Raw genomic sequence first — 19,354 nt, 5'->3', positions numbered from 1 at the left:
TGCCTTTAGAGCTGTTGCAGTCTCCTTTGGCAATGTCATCTTTGATGCTTCCCAAAATATTGAACCAGTCAGAGGAGAAAGAGAGGGCACCTTTTCCTGCCCTTCAGCTAAGATGCTGCTGTTGTGCTTTCAGCTAAGAAGGATGAGAAGAATGGAGCAGAAGACCTGGGTTTACAGGTTCGGTCACAGAGATCCAGAATGGTTACATGGATTACTGTGTGGAATGGATCTACTCTTCATTCTGCTGTTTAAATCACAGAAGAGAACCAGTCTCAACAGGGATTGGGCTAATCCTCTTTGCTGTTTGTGTTAAACAGTCCTCACTCATTAAAAACTGGGATTTCTTTTTGCATGAAACAAGTCAGCCAGCATAGGCTGCTTCCCCAGATCCAGCTCCGGCGGCTGAGAAAGTCATTCCATTCTTTTATTTTTAGTAGGTTAAGGAACACAATTTTTATGCTAACCTTTTTCCTTTTGAATTCTTTTCTACAGATGCCTTCCAGAAATCTTTGGATGTTCGATATGTTACTATAGATATATAGTAAAATTTTGACAGCTTTCTTATTGCTCAAAACCTGCGGTTCCCTGCAGAGACCTTTTCTTCACTGTAGCCTTATTGCCAAGTTGTCAGAGCATTAATTAAACTAGAAGAATAAGGCATTGCATGTCATTTCCTATACTGGATGCCTTCATGTCAGGGACATATCTCCATGGCAAGAACCTGTATATAAACAAAAAATAAGCCTGGCAACAGTACAAAAGCTCATGCAGGCTTTTAAGTGAAAAATGTAGCAAAAGAAAATACGGAATTTAAAGCAAAGTATTTCTGGGGAAAATGAAGACGTTGCTGAATACTTCATTCCTTAAGCACAAATGTGATGATTTAATTTGGCTACTGTGTGTATTCCAATGTTATTTTTAATCTCCATATTTTAGATGTTTATTGGCTTGAACCTTTAAAGGTTTCTCATTCTAAAAACCCTCATTCATTACAGGTAGACTGAATGTTCCTTAGTGGGATTACAGATTCCCTGCGCGAGCACATAAAATTGTGTATAGTAAAACTTTATTTTGTATAAACTGCTAATAATTTGCATACGTTTCATTTTGCTGCATGGATCAAAATGTCTTCTTTTCATATATTATACATCACCTCTCAATTTTATGTGCATTTACTCTGCTGTTTAGAAGCCGGAAAATACAGCACACATGTTGATGCTTTTCCTGCAATAAAATTAATAGATGCTTAAACCATAATTGCGATCAGCCACTTGCTAAGACTGCAGGCAGACCCACAGCGTTAGAGAATCAGGAGTATTTTTCATTCTTTCTCACATTTTCAGGGCTGAGGTTCTTTGTGAGTCTTCACAAAACAAATTTGATCATTTACTTCCAAGTTAAAAACAGGAAATATTTTCAAGAGCTGAAAAGAAACAACTGTGTTATAGGGACTGTAAGATGACGAGGAGGAACACTTCAAGTGGTTGTACTTGGTTATGCCACTGAGGCTTAGGATGAGCAGAGGGACATCCATCACTTACGGGCTTGGTCAGAGCCTGGCCAGAACACATGAGTGTGAGCTTCTGTGCTACCAAAAGAAAAGGGACCTGGAGAGCAGTGGTTGCATCTTCCCCCTCAGCTGAGCATGGGAGTACCAGCAGCATCTCAACATGTCATTTGAAGCATTTGCAAGCTTAAAAGATCCTTGCTGTTGTGAGGAAGGTAGATTAACTCAGTGCATGTGTTTCTGGGCTGGAGCCGTGTGGCTGCTCTCTACAAGCAGCCTTCAGTCCTTCTCCAGGAGCTCTGTGCCCAAGGTGGGCAATGTGGCCAGAGCTTTCAGCATCTGCAGCGTGATTCTTGCTGTAGACAGGCAGATGCAATGGCTGTGCTGCCAGGAGCTGCCTGTGGCAGCATATGCAGCACGTTCCCCTTCTCTTGGTGCCTTGACTGACTGTCGCCGATATTTCGGATGCATGTGCAGAAGCACGGCGTGGGTGCCAGTCTTGCAGTTACCACTTCAGCAGAGCAGTTTCACACTTGTGCTACTTCTGATCCTGCACAAACCCTTCCCCACTAAGTCCTGTAAGATGGTTCTCGTGACACCGGCTGGCTGTTTGCTGGGGACTCAGTGCCCAGGCATTTTGTACCTCAGGCAGCCTCTGAGTCCGTACCTGGGAGCCCAGCAGTGACTGGATCATGTTCCCAGGGCTTGGGGCCATCCCTGGAGGTGTGGGTGAGAGATCTGCTTCTTTAGTTCGAAGGGTCACCCCTTTGGACAGTGAGGAGCTCAAGCGAGTGTTGTGCACCCCAGGCGACGGGGGAAAGCTGAAGTGCTGCTGTGTTTGGCCATGCTCACACCTCCTCTGAAGTGTCAGAGCAGCACCATGAGCATCCTCCTTAGAAGAGATCGCATTTTCAGTACAGCTTCTACCACGGGGTGAGTTTCCCAGTGCCTGTGCACAGCCTGTGTCTGCCAGCAAGATGCAGTGGGGCTGGTGGTGTTTGCCATGAGAGTTTGCCTCTGCCTGGGGCAAATGACAGCACTAAGATGTCTCCCATGATCACAGTGAGGCTCAATGTTCTCCCCACTTCTCTCCCCGCCATCCCCTCCGCTAAAGCGTCCTCACCATTACTCAAACAATTGCATTCCTCCTCTTATTAAAGGAAAAAAGTCTGTAAAAATTATTCTTTAAATTTTTCTGATGAATAGCATTAATCCCCTAAGAGAGGAACACTCTAGATTGCTTAGCTGCAAACATCTTTTATTCATGAGCAGCATACACCATACATTCACTCCCTCACTTGAGTCTCAGGCATTATTTCAGGCAGAAGAAAGCACATCTTTAGCATCGTGGTCTTTTGAACAATCAGGAAATGTATAATGAAGTGGCAACACCTCTCAGAGGCAATAAGCTACTGAAATATTACAAGACTTTATAGTCAGTGGGCATTTTAAAGCCTGAACTTGTAACCAACAGAACTTTGTTATTAGATGATTACTTTTACGTACACACTCAGAGCTCTCTGTACTTTTCCAAAGGATGAGGGAGTGCCATCTTTATGTTTCAGATGCTGTAGAACTTTTTTCCTTCCTCCTGTGTGTATGGAGTGAATCCTAAATGATAAACTGGATCAGTCTGAGAGTTGCTTTTTCTCACAAACTGCTTGGGTTTTAACTTACAAGGCCCTTAACATAATCTTCCCCAGCACATCCAGTAATTCCCTTTCCCTTTGCTTGCTGGGAGACCCAAGTAGAGGCAGACGTGAGTTTTTAATTCTGCTGCAAGCTTATAACCTGCCATTTTTCCTCTCAGGTCTATTTTTAAACACACAGGTGAAATAGAAAGCCTGTGGGTGTGCAAAAGTTGGTGTCTTCAATTAGTTTAACACATTTCTGTGTGAAGACGTGAAGGAACAGGTGAAAAGTCTGTAGGAAAATCTGCTGCTTCAGCCTAACTTCCTGGGGTCGGCCACAAAGTGTATTTGGCCATCGGGAGAATTAGGTCATTGTTGCTGGAATTTTAGCTTTGATTTCTCATTACAAGTGTTTAAAATTCTGAGGATTGACAGCATTTGAGGGGCAGATCTAAGACTTCGTCTGACACCGGTAGGTTTGGGGCTCTAGATATATCTGAGGCTAATGATAGGAGAGCCCACCTCTGTACCCATCCCTGGAGATGGAATTGACCTCACAGCTCAATGAGGGATTAGTTTATATAAGTGTATCTTAATGTTTGACCCCAGTCTGCTTTGCATGCCCTGATTCAGTTAGCCTGTGAATACTACAGCCTCCTGTCCGCAAAAGGAGACAAGGTATTTGCTCAAATGTTCATAGTCAGCAGCCCAGCAGAGATGGCTCCAGCTGAAGGCTCTAACTGGGGCAAACTGGAAAGCTTGGACTGGTTGCGGCACAGCAGAGCAAAGCTTTCTGCTTTCACCTTTGGTACTCAGTTGCAGGTACTCCAACTTTTACATTTAGCAGTTAGCAGTACTTTTACAGTTGTCTGGTTTTTGAAGATGCTGTTTCTCTTCCAGCTATAGTTTCTCCATCAAGGGTAAGCCAACCTCTTGTGCCCAACAAATGCAGTTTTCACTCTTTCTGGTGAAGGAACACAAGAGAAGGGCTCAGGTGAGAGCTGTGCTAACAAATACGCAGTGCCCGGGGCAATACCAGCTCTTTGGGGCACCCACAGACTCAGCACTCCTGATCGTCACAGGCTGTGCAAGGCTGGAGAGCAAAGCCCAGCTGAGCATCTCCAAGCCTCCACCATTCCCCACCACAAAAGGGTTCAGTCCCACAAGGCTCTGTGAGTTACCTCTGCTTGCCAATGTGACCGATCCTCCCTTCCCTGTGCTGTGTGCTTCACTATTTGCTCTGTGCCAATTCTGGAGCTGGTCTCACCCTTTGTGAGCCAAAAACTAACTCAGCTAAAAAACTGGAGAGCTTTTTTGTCTCCGGGGTGAGTGGGGAGCGACAGGGAAGGGGGCGCTTTAGTAGCCACAAGCCATTAGCATCAGTTCAGCTCCCCCCAGAATCGCACCCTCAGTATATGCAGCCGCTACTGTTCCCCTGTAGAGAGATGCTCGTTGCATTTGGCCGGCAGCACAGCTTATGCTCTTCTAGCCAGCATCTATAGATGGAAATGCTGTTTAAGAAATGCTATTTAAAATCAATTATACTCTTGCAATTATAGTCTTGCAAAGGAGGGACTCTGTAGTCAGACCACCATAAGTGGTGGTCAGGCTTATGCCGTAGCTGTATATATGACATTGCTATGCAGAGAACACCAGAATTATTAAACCTGCCCTTTTTATAAGCTTTAAATTCATTGGCAACATTTATTCTTTTAAAATCACACTCTAATCTTTCAGAGAACGGAGCCTCTGATTAGAGATGCTTTTCCAAGGAGAACCAGCCACCATATAAGGTGTCCTCTTGATTTATAACTGCAGCAGCCTGTATTTCATATAACCTGATAGTATCTTAAAATGTCTCAGAGCTCTACACTGAGTCCTGCACAGATAACTGGTTGAGCAGTATGCAAAGTCAGGATGTGATAATAACATCTTTCCTTCAGCATGAAACGATGCTATTTGGGATGCCGTGCTGCTTGGATGTGGGAGCAGTAATCCTATTATCAGTCATCAACAATAAACGACACCGTTGTAGATACCCATTTGCTAGAGGTGATACAGAGAAGCTATTAGGAAGCAGCCTAGCCAGCATGCTGAGGTTTCACCTGCTATTGCTTTGTAGATTTTCTCTGCAAATATCTGCCCATCTGCAGACTTCTTTTGTCACTAAAAGTAGGAGGACGTTTACCTCACAGTGACTTGGTTATTGTTTCAAGCCACCAATTGTACTTCAGCAGTGATTTGGGGGATCCCCTTCCAGGTCTTGGGGCTATCTCCCAGAGGGTCCTGTGCCATGACACTCTCTTCCGAGAGACCCTGCAGGCACAGAAGAGGAGGGTGGTCTGTGGATACATTAATGGCTGCACCTATGGGGATGGGTAGCAGAGAATAGCAGCAAAATCTGCCATAAATTACTTGCGAGATCTCAAGAAAGGTAGAGAGGTAACACCCGACTGACAGTGCCAAGCAAACAGATGAGTTTTCATCATCTTCACACCTAGACCATCCTTTCCAGCTATGGCAGGGTTTTTGATTACACTATGTTATTTTACAGCTAGTATGAAATATTTAGGACTTTAAATTTACATAGTCATAAGACATGCCACTGTGCAGTACCTCTTACAAATCAAATAGAGGAGTTGTATAATTACATACTTCCGCAAAATATTATTAGTGGGGGAAACATAATTTCATTCCAGCACATTGTTGGAAATTATTTCCATAAAGAAATCATAGGAAGAATTTTTTTAATTAAGTAGAACTGTAAAAAATGAATTGGTTTATCCCTCTGTAGACTTCATGTGCTGGGATTGCAGCTGTGCTCGTACTGGCCATTTGCCTTCCCCCGCTCCAAGCATTGCACAGCTAAGCAGACCGAGAGGGAAAATGTTACTGCTGCTGCTCACTACCCTGCCCATCCATAGCTTAGATTTATGCATACCCACTCACTTTGGTCCTTTATTGGCAATCTAAAGGAACTGCTGACACTGCTGAGATACAGCTGTACATCACCCTCACAGCATTTCCTGACCAGCTGCAGGGCTCTTAACTGTCTGTAGTCCAAGACACAGGTAAAAGTACTTCATAAGCACAGACTTATCCTGGTTACCAAAGTGTTCCGTCTACTTTTTTCTTGGTGATGTGTTATTACACTGCAAGCACGAGCTTTCCCCATGACAGATGGGCTGGTGCACCTCTCCAGGGGGTTCCCCTTCCATCAGCTGATCCGCACCTCTGATGCTGAGTGTTTTTGACCCCCATCTGCAGTCAGAGGTTCACCTGAATTCACCCAGATTCATTTCTCCTTTCTTCCCTAACTTTGCTTACTTTCCCCAAATTTCCCTACCTTCACACATGCATAAACACAGACCTCCAGCACCTAACTCGGGACATGGACGATGTTTTGGGGATCAGTGCCTAAGAAAAGTTCTAGTGCCCATCCCATAGGCGCCCACCTCTTTCACTGGGCACTTCAGCACCTTTCTCATGCAAGAAGGGATGTGGCAAAGGACAGTGTTTGGCCAATATGAAGCTGACTTTGGAGAAGATCACAAAGGGAAGGTGCCTACACAGTCTTCACATGACCTAAGGGAGAGATGGAAGCAGTATTTTTAAAGAGAGAGAGTTCCTGCTGCATTCTTACAATGCACATTTTATCCTTTTACACATCCACTTTTCCCCTGGCCGTGGTCACCTTTTCTCGCTAGTCATTGCACTGATGTGAGTGAATTACTTTCTCCTTTGGGAGACAAACATTTCACACTCCTCTTGGCTGGGAATCAGAGGAGGCCCCACAGTTCCTTGCACAGCACCCTACACCAGCACCTTTTCTATGTTTACTTTGCTAAACCTTGCACTGGACGCCTTATATGTTGATACAATGATTTCCTATGGAGAATGGCTTTTCAAAATGATATTTTTGTAAGATCGGCTATTGCCAATCATTTAAAAATACACATGGGATCAAAGTTCTGTTTACCCCGGGTTTAATAATTACTCTGGTGATGCAAAGCTAGGCCCAGTGACACAATAAACCCTCCTGTGCGGTTTGACATCCATATGTTGAGATGATGTTGACTCATGACTTCAGTCACTGTTTACAAATATTGGCCTGGGAGGTGGTTATAGATCCGAACAGATGATGTTATCAGGAAAGTGAAGATGGAGGAATCCTACAAAAATCACCCTAATCTAATGAAAATATCCTCTAAATTAAACAGGTGGTGGAGCTGAGCATCTTCTTCAGGCTTTTGCTTGTCTGTGATCTATGAAGGATTTACTTTTACGTGAGCCTAAGTATTCCTCACAGTACATTGTTTAAATGCAACCTACAGAGCACTAACAAGAGGTGAAACCAGGGTCACTATTTAACTCATGGATCAATAAATCTTTTCCATCCTTGAACTGTAATGTCAAATGCCATTGCCTAAAAATTCCTCACCCAATACACCAATGTATATCCATTACAGTTACATTCTACTCTCAGGTTGGGAATAACATGCACATAGCCTCCACTACACTTCACAGCTGTATGTGCAAGTTCTTTTACTTGCAGATAAAAGCATACTCTAATTTCAACTGCTATAAATAAGTAAATATGTTCTGATTCATTTTAAACATCCTTAAGTTCCACATTGCCAACGCAGTAATTATTCTCCAACTCTTCCATTTCTTAATCAAAATAAAATCTTTGCCTAAACTCCTTGTTCACAGTGACAACACAACATTAACATCTTTGTAATTCAGATAAGCGAGATCTTCTCTAAGAAATTCAGGGGGAAAATATGCAACCTGACAGAACAGCATGAAGCTCCCATATGATAATCCTATGAGGAAGTGTCTACATATTTCAGAGTAAAATCAAAGGAAGCCATTAAAAAGAAGCACATTGTCTAAAATGTGTTGAAATGAGACATGTATTTATTCTCTCCCTGAGGTAAAAACCTGTACAACTTTGGGTTTACAATCCATAAATTATCAAGTTGTTTCTCGCTTGTGGAATAAATAGCATCCGAGAGAGCCTGCATCCACACATCAGCTGAAGCTGGAGAGCGCTAAATTTACAAAACATTGAATCAGGAGGTACGTGAGACTTAGTAAACAGCACAAATTCCAGTGCCTCCAACAAGGAATGTTACAAATAATCATCAGGTTTTCACCTTCAGGAAGTTTCTGCTGGAGTTCGTGGGGTGCTCAGGCAGAAAAGTGAGCACAGTCCGAGGAGGTAGATGGGTGTAGAGGATGGAGGAGCCAAGCAGACTGCACAGACCCAGCCCACGCATCAGCTCTTGATTTGATCACACTTAATGGTGGTGTTTTGGGGCCGCTGAGCAAAGATGGGAAGGTGACAGGTGATTGAGGTTTTCTGAATTCCTGGCTGAGCTCTGCCTTTCCCCCCTGCTCTCCTCCCAAAGCCCATCCATCCTGACAGCTGTCCTGCATGGATGTAGGCAAGATTCAGAAAAGATTGGCAGAGCCAGAGTTCTCAACCTGCTCCACGGGTACCCAGGCCCTGTGGAGTCCCAGGCCTGAAAGCCCTGATGGGAAAAGCACAAGCTGAAGGGTTTCAGCACAGCACGTCTGGCAGCCTCAGCCCACAACCCTTCCAGTTATTACCCCCTCATTGACTTTTTGGATACATTGCTTTTTGAGCAAAAATCTCTGTGTTGGAATGAGGACCCCTGCCACCCAGCTTGCACAGCACAGAGGAAAATGCTTTTGACTTGCCAGGGTCCTGGGGTCCACATTGAAATGGAAGGTCAGGCCTGAGAGCCAGAGGTCGTGAAGGCACCTCAAGGGGGGCTTCTGTGCCCTGCAGAAACTTGCCCAGCCTGTTGGTGGTCCACAGTGATGCTTTACCCTGGAGGAGGTCTGGGATGTGGCCAGGATAGACCCCAGACCTGGGAGCTCTCTGGCGCCACAGCAAGGCACGGCTGGAGCATCGGTGTGGATCTGCCCTGAACTTCAGAGCTTGTTGGCAATCACCTGCTGCCTTCTTGATTAATGAACTCCTGGTCTCATTGCAGGCGTCCAGAGGCTGGACCACAGCCAGGTTCCAAAGATGCGCCCACCCTGGCAGACTCTGGAGGAACCATGAGTGGTTTTACCCATGAAGGATTAAGTTGACCTCCTCCTGCAGCATTCACAGGGTAAGTGCTGGGCCTCCGAGGAGGCATAAGCCAGGCCAAGAGCATCAGCCCTAAAGGTCAACATGAGCAAACATAGGCGAACAAATTACAGGGGGGAAAAGAAACCGACAAAGATGAATGTGGCAGATGAAATGTAACCAAGTGTGTTAATGTGGGGTCGGACAAAGACTTAAAAAATCTTGTACTCAGGATATTAAAATTGCACTCCCTGGTGTGTACCTACCTGTACCTCTTTTCTAAACATTATTTCTGCTACATTTGCCTTGAATTAAGAAAGAGGCTTTTCATCTTCGAAGCAGTCAGACCTGCAATTACATCGACCCAAGTTTTGCATGAAGTAATATTTTTTCCTGCCTTAAACACATTTTGTGCTCAAAATGAACTTGTTAAATAGTCTGTCATCTCCTGTTTCCTTCTCTAAAGATGTGGACAACACCTGAATGGTTAATGAGCTGCAGTGCAGTTTAATCAGAGTGGCAAAAACGCTATCTCAAACAAAGAACAAAGTCGTCCCCTCCAATTTCTCCCACAGCTTCCAGCTTCCCTCACCGGTCACTGGGTCACCAGGTTACCCTGCACGTGGTGGCCTTTGAGTACACCCTGAGCCAACCTGCCCAAGGCCTGGAGTCTGCACACACATCTTTCGGGGCTTTTGCTGCCCATCACCTTGCTTCACAAGCAGATACTTAGGCCAATGTAAAGTGGGAAGGCAAAGGCTGCATGCTGCCCCAAGTCATGCCTCACCAAGTCTGGTCCTGTTCAGGCTGCACAGTCCCAGCATTTCCACCTATGTAGGGGCTTACAAGGGTTGGATGTCTTAGCTGGTAATTTTACTAGGACATGGTTGTACCAGTATACAGTAGGCAGATCAATGCTGGTATACAGTATACCAGTATACCAGCATTGATCTGCCTCCAGTAGTATTCCCGAGCGCAGAAATTTTGCTCAGAGCAGTCATTACCCACAGCAGCAAACAGCTTTGGAGCTGAACACACGGGTACATGGTGCAGAGCTGTTCCAGATGTAATACTATTAAAAGAATAGCTTTTGTTCCAATACATTGAGCACATAGAAGGAAAAATATTACCTATTGTCTGGGTTGTGAGTTCCCCTTTGCATGAAATATGAAAAACATTTCTTACTTGAGTTTGTAAAATGCTTTATCCCTGGCTGGAGTCTATACACAGCACAGCATTGCTGTTATTTATTACTTTCCTTAAGCACCTGGAGTTATGAAAATGTACTTTTACTTTGATCCTTCACAGACCCAGTAGCCCGCAGGAAGAATACAATTCATCAACGGTTTAGTTATGTGTGTCACTGTCACAGAGGGCAGGAATGAGACACAGCATTCCTCTGCCACCTAGGAGCATCCTCTACCCAGCAGTGTGAAGGCGGCCAGGTGACATCCTCTCAGGGGGTGAAGTGCATGAAAATGTGAAGAAATAAAGTGCTGGGAAGCAGCTGTTAAGGAACTTTAACTCAGCTGACTGTGATGAGTAAAGATGCCATCAATGGTTCCTGGTACTGGCTAGCGAGTTATTGGATATGTGATGTCCAAAATCCAGCTCTCTTAACACATTGCTCTATTAAATCTGTTGTTGCTTTCATTGTTTTATCCCTAAAGAATACGAGAAAGGTGAACTGCTGACTTTCCACAGCTTGCTCTGGCTGCAAATGGAGCTTCAGCTCCTCAGGGCTTTGGCTCATGAGCAGTGAAGCAAACAGCAACAGCGGTTGAAGATGGAGCTGTCTCCCACCTGCCTGCCAGAGGTTACTGCTGCTCTAATGGTGTCAGCCACAGAAAATATCTGCCCGAGTCAGCTCCAGCTGAGGCACAAGGGTGGAGCAGCAAAGATGTAGGTGCTGAATCAGCTGTTTTGGAGCTTGGAGGGATGTTGGCAGCAGCATGGGGATGGGGCAGGGCAGGGGCCACTGGAGCTGCTCCTGCAGGACTTGCTTAAGCTGCTGTGCCAAAGCCCCAGACACTTTTTGTGCTTCTTGCGCCAAGATTATGTTTTGTTGGCCAATAATCTCTGAAAGAGGGAGATAATGAATATTGTAACCTTGCTATTACCCACATGAAAGGTCAAATCTTTCTGAACCTGATGTTAATTTCATTAGTGATGGGGCTGGGCTTCAGTAAACACAAACTAATACTAAATCAAACAGAGGCATCTTGCTTAAAAGCTGCTATTTTACTCAAAAGAATTTAAATTGCAAAAGCTGAGTGAAAATAGGGTGAGAAGCACAAGGAGCAAACTGCAGTCCCTGTGGTTCAGTCCTTGCTCCATGTGTCAGGAATCTTAGACTGGAAAGTCTGCATTTTTGGTGTGGGGTAAAGAAAATATAATAGACAATAGGATGCCATGGGACAGAATAACACAGCCGGGCAGGGTCCCCATGACTCATGCCCAGAAGATCTTTCCTCAGGAGTGGGAGTCATAGTAATCCACAACAAACTATTGTAACAAGCTGAATGTCGTGTCTCTGAAGCTGCGTTAAAGTCCTGCAGCAATGATTTTTCTAATACGTGACATTGTGTGTTATTTTGCCAACCACATTTAAAGGCATCACCTTGAGGTTCGTCTGAACTGCTCGTTTCTCTCTCCTCCAGCCCCCTCCCCAGTCCTGGGTGATGCTCTCTTCACTTCCAGGAGAAATGACAGCAGCATTCTGCTGCTTGGAACAATGTTCTGGTTTATCTCCAGGAGACAAGAGTAGGTGGTTTAGTTTTTGGCATTTCTGTTTCTTTTTGTTAGTTTTTTAGGCTATTTGCCGAGGGGGGGGAAAAGAAAAAAAGAAAAAAAAAGACTACCATGCTTTGCATTTCTATATCATCTTCCATTCAGTTCCCCTAGAAGATTTGACAAACATCCTTTAATTTCGAGCTAGACTGCTGCTGGGAGGATGCAGCTGCTCCGGCCCCACTGAGCAAATATTCCCCTGCCTGCTCCCTAGGTCGCTGGGGGGTGGGATGTGGGTACTCAGCTGCAGGAGAGCAGCACATGTGCAGCTGTAGCAGGGCAAAGGCAAAGGCAGCTACAGGCTGAGCTGCATTTCCACCTCCTCCTGCAAGCCAGAGCTGCGGTGATCTCACACTTGGTTGCAGTAACGGTGATACCTCCGCAGTACCTTCTCCTTCAATAAAAGCCTGTTGCGAGTCACCAGGGTGGATGGCCATTGCTCCCTCTCCCACCCAGCCCTGAGTTCTGTGGATGGCTGTTCATTGATGGGCTGAGCTGGTCACAGAGGGGAGCCCATCAGCAGCCCTGGGGCCAGGCTGTCCGTGCAACTGCACCTGCAGCAGCATGGGAGCAGCACCCATGCCTGGAAACCCAGGATTTCCAGCTCTGCAGTTAGGAATTAAGTCTGTTTGTACAGCTAATGAAGATAACTTTTTTCCCCTTATCTTACTGGAAGCAGGAGCAAGGGGAAGGCCAAGAAATTAGCCAGATAGTGTTGCCAGGAACAGTGCCCCAAGCCCCCTGTGACAGCTGATAAAGCCCTGTTATGGCCACGAAGCAGCAGAGACCACACTGGGACCCCAACGCCACCTGAGAGTGGAAGATGGAGGATATTTAAGTTACTAAGCTGCAAACTCCCGTCTCCCCAGGTCGCTTTGGAGATATCACCTGCCTCCTCCTTAGGAACAGGAGCAGTGGCATGTGCTCTTATGGCACATGCCCTTCCAGAAAGGATTTTGGAGAGAAAAAAGTCCAAACCCCTGAGAATTGGTTGAAGCACTGACATTCAGTGGGCAAACCAAAGTCGAGAGTAACTAACTCCTCTGCTCCCCTCACCCATGGCCTGACAGACCCCCAAGGGCAGTGGGAGACCTCCCAGAGCAGCAGCACCATTGCTCTGGGTGGAGGAGCAAAGCAGTGGGGCAGAGAGGCTGCCCCTCACCACCAGTCGTATGGGCATACACTGGGATGCACCAGCCAACTGTGTCTTCTGCCATGTCTTTTGGTGAAAAGCAGTGGGTATGGATGTTCGTAGGCATCACTTTGCCAATTACTCCCTTGCCAATGGACCAGGTGCTGAAGGGGGGCACAGGCACCCAGGTATTTTTATTGTATAAGGAACTACAATGGAAAAAGCAGTCCGGGACTGGACATTGGCTGGCAGAACTTCCTATATGACTAGGTGAAGCTGAGCAATGGGGCTGCACTGGAGATACCAATGTCCTCTGTGCAGGGCTGGGGCATCCTGGGGGGCTTCAGGTGAACTTTGAGAAAACAGAAGAAAAGCAAAGATGAGCAGAGAGTTACAGGTACACCCTAGGATTTGTTCCAGCTTTCTAAACACCCATCAAAAATCTTTAAACCTGTTACAAGCCAACACGTGATGACCCCGCAGCATATTTTAAGACACCAATTTCACAGGTTCATCCGCTCCCCTCTGTGGCAGCTCTCCAAGAGCCTGTTCAGTTTTATGAGTGTGGTGTCTTTTCACACTGTTGTGCATCATGTCATACAAGAAATTGGAACAAGAAATGGGAGGACCCGCACCTGCCGGGGATGCTGCTCTCTGGGGATTGCTTCTTGAGGGGAGGGCTGAGCAGGGACCTCAATGGGACTTGCAGAGGCTGATCTGCTCAGCTTATTGAGAAGACGGATAAAAGGAGACTACTGCGTAGCTGATGTACCTTTATGGGGAGATACCTATGCTGTGATGCAGCTCTGGTATTTGGCACTGGTGGAGCAAAGTCCAACATGGGGAAGGGAAATAAAACTTTACTAAAAATTAAAATATTTGGTACAAGTCAAAGAGTTAAAAAAGGGCCCTTTCAACATTCTGAAGAGAGAGAATAGAGTTTCTAACACTAGAAGTCTTTAAGACCTTACAAAATGAGGTTGTAACTTGGCCAGAAATCCTCAATCTGGAGGAAAGTGTCCCTGGTGGAGCCCTATGATCCATCCTACCATGCGCTGTGATCATGTCAGGAGCAACTTTCCACTTAAAAGCTGGTGAAGCAGACTCCTTGTTTTACTAAGGCCACTTAATATCATTAGCATAAAGGGAGCTTGGTAGCTCTGTAATCAGTATCTGAGTACAGCCACACCGGGAGCCTGCTGCCAATTCATACAGTCTCATGTTAAAACTGGTGACACTGAGACATAGAGGGACAGATTTCTCCAAAGGAAGCCAGGGGCAGAGATGGGAGCCCGACGGTTTTCTTGGAATGACCAGATTGCTCCTTAGCAATATAACCATGATTCCTCTTGAGGATAAAAATGCTGTGGTCTCATTTATGCTTGGTATTATACAAGAGATTCCCATTGACAGCCACTCTGAGAAATTTCTCAGTGACCTTCTTAAAGGGAGCTGGGAGGAATATTTTACTCATAAGTGATGAATTTTAGACTTCTGGTGGAGGCTTTGGCATAATGAAAAGTATCTGCTTATTCTATAATATTCTGGCTTATCCTAATGCTTTGCTGCTAATGCAAATTAAGATTTTTTTTTTTTTTAATTAACCTATGAGTCGGGTTTTACAAGCAGTCTTATTTTGGTTGAAAAAGTCATTTTGTGGGTCAAAACTGAGGTGGAGGTACCATTCCTAACTCACTTACTGCATTCACATGGTCACTGTATGCTGGCCCCGTGTTTTATGGTCTTGATGTATTTCTTGGACAGGACTTGCTCTGAAAAATGACTAATTTTACAATTTACAAGCTATCAAAATGAAATAAAAGCAGTATGACTGTGCAGCTCTGGGGATGCAAGGCTCTGATGAGATATTTTCTATAAATGAAGCATGCTGGGAAGAAGAAAGAAGTTACCACGAGTTTGTTTTCTGTTCTCATTTTTTCGTCAGGCGTCAGCCTTTTCACATCACCTCCTTACACCCACATGTCGTTACCTTCAGGCTTGGGCCCATGTGCATCCAGGTTTAAGGGTCCCTGAAGCTGTGACAGAGGTGGCTTTTTGTGTGGTGTGCACCTCTATGGGTTGGGCTTGTTGCTGGTGATGTTTGACTGCCCCTTGCACATGCCAAGACGCTTCCAGACCGCCAGCCCTCATGAGGGCACATACATGTGGTCCTTTTGCAGTTCCTAAACATCCCTCGGGGCTGTGCAAAACACCCTTACCTTCACCCCCTTCATCCCTCTCTCTTGGTACCTAGTCAGTCTCTGCTGCCGGGCTCCCACTGGTGTGAAAAGTCAGAGCCAGGCTCCCACTCCCACTTCAAAAGATGCTCTTTAACCACAGACAAAGCCCCCAAACCCCACCCCCCCAAAAAAAAAAAACCAAAACCCAACTCAAAACCCAGCAAAAAGAAAGAAAAAACAGAAAAGAAAAGCGAAAATTAAAAATAAAAATGAAAAAGTAAAAAATCAAAAAGAAAAATTAAAAAGAAAGAAAAAAGAAAATAAGGACAAAAAGAAAAAAAATTAAGAAATTTAGTTTCGTGCATAAATGCAGTAACTCAGTCAATGAGGGTGGTCAATACATTAACCCCTACATCGATGAGCTGAAAAACAAACCTGAGAATTCGGTGGCCCCGATGCCTGGGTCTCACATAAGTTACGAGCTTTGACACCCTGCTGTATGCCCCGCGCTGGGTCAGGGGGCGGCAAGATGGATGCTGCAGCCCAGTCCCTCCTCCTGCAAACCCCAGCCCATCAGTGAGGCTCCTGGTTTATCCTTGGGGTTTGCACAAATTTGTGGGTATTTTAAACAACTTTGGTGCAATGACCATTCAGTGTTTCCTTACATCACATTTGCACCCACAGCTGGAAATTTTTTGCTGCGGACAGTAGGCAAGCAACATGTATCCTCACAAAATGCTTGCAGCTGCAGTTGTGTGCCTTAGATAAAAGTGTTGAATCTTGGATCTCCACACACAGGTCCACTGACATTCAGCCACACAAATTGTATACTTTAGATATGTTTTAAATGCAGAGATGATAAGAGAAAGCCCCCCAAACCCACAGTAAAATGTATTTCCAGCTCTCTGCAAGTTTAGTGATCATTAAATTAAAGAGAAAGAATATCTTTTCCGGGTCTCTGAAAGCTTAGTGATCATTAAAGCAGAAGGAATATCTTTTATAGACTTTCTCAGGATTTACATCCCACTTCTCTTCACAAAGTAAACTGTTAAAACTGTCCTGGCCTGTTATCCCTGAGTACCTTGTGTCCTTGAGGTTATTCAAGTTAGAATAGTGAGATAAATTAGGCAGTAAAATGGACTAAGAGTTTCCTTTGTGGCCACTGACATTTAAAAAATTCTTCAGATAAAGACTACCCACGATAAATATTTGCAAGTTAATGAAAGCCTTGGAAACTTCAGTATGCAGATGTGACATGGGTAAATACGCAGCATTTCTTCATGGAAATCCAGAGCAGCACATGGATAATAGGAAACAATAGTCATGGACATGAATACTTGTTGCGGGAGATGCCTCTTTATATAAAAGATGTTAATTTAAAGTACTTTGAAAATCAGATTTGCAAAACAAGATCGAACATTAGAATTGTAAATAACCAGAGTCAAGTGGAATCTCCTTTAAATACACTTAGGTACGCTCCTCACGCGGTGCTAATAGGGCACAGCAGCACAGTGAATCGGAAACAGAAAAAATTATATTCTTATGCCTGTGTTGCATCCAAAATTGTGCATTAAAGGAAAGATCATCCAAATTAGGAACATGTAAAGCAAGAACTATAATGACTGTTGTGTGTTGGTCTTCAGCAATTTTTATTTTTATGCATAATAAATATTCAGAATAATGTAAAGCTCAAAGTCCTTGCCACTACCATCTTTTCTAAGCATGAGAGTAGTTTATTTCCTGTAGATTTAAATCTTTAAAGCAGTTTCATAAAAATAAAATATTTAAGGTTTTGAACCATAAAGACTTTCTACCCTTAAATTCTGTCATTAAGCCAGGCAATAGAAAGTTGTCAATACTTGTTCCCTCATTTGGAGGGTTTTTAATCTTCTATTCACTTTTAATAGCTACAAGATCAATAGTAAATTTCAGGGTTTAGGCTCACCTATTTGATAACACCAACAGTGTTTGTAAAGAAATGCCTTTCTGAAAAAGAAAAGCCTTTTAATAGTCTCTTTCATATTCATACCTCATTAAAGTTAATAAGCAATACAGAAATAAAAGTTTAAACCCATTTGAATGAAATGCAATAAAAGGGAGAGAAAAATATGTACAGTTAAATACTCTATTTTCAGATTAAATCATGAGATGTCAGTTTGCAGACGACGCATACTGTACCAGCCCACTGGAAAATGGAGCAGCCAAACAGCTGCTATTGTTCCTACCCTAGAAAAATTAAAATCTCGTAATAACATAGGCATGGAAGTTGCCTATAATTTCACATTTAGGCCTTTGTTTAGAAAAGACTTGGGCCCTACTTAAGAGCAAAGTTCATGTAACTGGCAAGGCCAGACTGCATTATTACCCGACTGTGACAAGTCCTGTGCACAAAAAAGGGATTCATCCCAAAGGGTTATTTGGCATGGCCAAAGCAGTTCTGGAGCGGCAGGCCTCTCTGGTAAGTCCCTGCATAAATTGGAGAAGGAAACAAGGAGGCATCATGAACAGAAGACTTTGTGTTGGAAGAAGAGGCAAGATCGATTAGCTACTAATTCCTTCTGACTTTGCTGTCCAGCATTCACAGGGCATATGCTACAACTTTGCTGAAGCCAAACTTTGCTCAACTTCACTGATAACATCAAGACACATGGGGTTCATCTCACTTTAGCATGGTCAGACCCATCCTCCCCATTTATTTCCCTGATTGGGATTATGGAGAGACCCCATACAGCTTGGGATGACTGAGAAAGGGCTTTCCAGCCTGCAGTTGAAGTGCATCAGTGGTGTTGATGGCCAACCTGTTGAGCTGGGCAGATGTCCATCTCAGCAATTTGTATTTTTTTCTAGTCTACAGCTGGGACAGGAACAGGTGGGATGGGATGGGATGGGATGGGATGGGATGGGATGGGATGGGATGGGATAATATACTGGTCTTGGCAGTCCTAGGGTAAAGGTTGGACTTGATCTTAAAGGTCTATTCCAACCTAGTTGATTCTGTGATTCTATGATTCCAAATAGCTCAGTCTGGTTGTGTGCTGCAGTTTCAGTGTGAGTATTTGCTGAAGACTTCATATTCCCCATCTCCAGAACACCAGCTGCCGCACAGTTAAACTCAGCCCTTAGCCTCAGGATGACAAGAACATGCCTGAGCTACAGTGCCTACTGGGCCCAGATGTACCTCTGCCACTAGTAACATGGAAATGCTTCTTCTAAGACGAAGTGGTCATGGGCAATTCGTTCCTTGTATCAGCTACAAAGGTTGTTTCTTCTGCACACCCGTCACATCATTCTCCTCTAGCCATCAGTACGTCTTTCTTCAGCAAAACCTTCCAAATAGCAAAAAGAGCAGTTCTGCTTTCTATGTCTTCTGATGGTCAAGAGGAAACAGATACAGAGAAAACACTCATGCTTACATAGATGAGTAGAAAATAAACACACTTGGTGAAAAGATCTCATTTTGTGAAATTCACTTTATAGTCTTAGCATAAGAAAGTAAAAAGTTCTTCAACTTGCTGTCGTGTTTTCAGATGTTACATGCTACACCACAATGAATAAATGGTACTTGCAACCTGGTGCTCCATACCTCTCGTATTTGCAGCTAATTATTTAGAAAGTCTAGGCAGTTTCCATAATTTTTGTCATAGAAAGTTGTTAAAAGCTGGGGACAAGATGTGCATCAGGACTCTCCACATGGTGCCAATGACAAGAGTGTTTTTCTAAATTCTTCCATGAAAGCCTTTACCCAAGGAACTTGGACAAAGCTCCTTACTGCTTGGTGTTAGTAGTTCCCCAGCCTGCCCTGACCCTTGCAAAATGATCTGTTGTGGACACATTAATAAAGCAGCTAATGTGTTTTTCAATTCTGCTTTTGGGGTGTGAGCTCTCTCCCTGATGAAGTGAGCAGCTCCACTGCCTGGATAATCACTTCCATAAATTGATATGGACTGCAGCCACGTCCATCTGTGCTGTGATTTTCCCCCCCCACCCATGCTTGGAAGGGGCCTGTAC

This window comes from Strigops habroptila, chromosome 3, assembly GCF_004027225.2.
Source record: "Strigops habroptila isolate Jane chromosome 3, bStrHab1.2.pri, whole genome shotgun sequence".
Lineage (NCBI taxonomy): Eukaryota > Metazoa > Chordata > Aves > Psittaciformes > Psittacidae > Strigops > Strigops habroptila.
The sequence above is the reverse complement of the archived record's forward strand: the minus strand, read 5'-3'. Positions refer to the sequence as shown.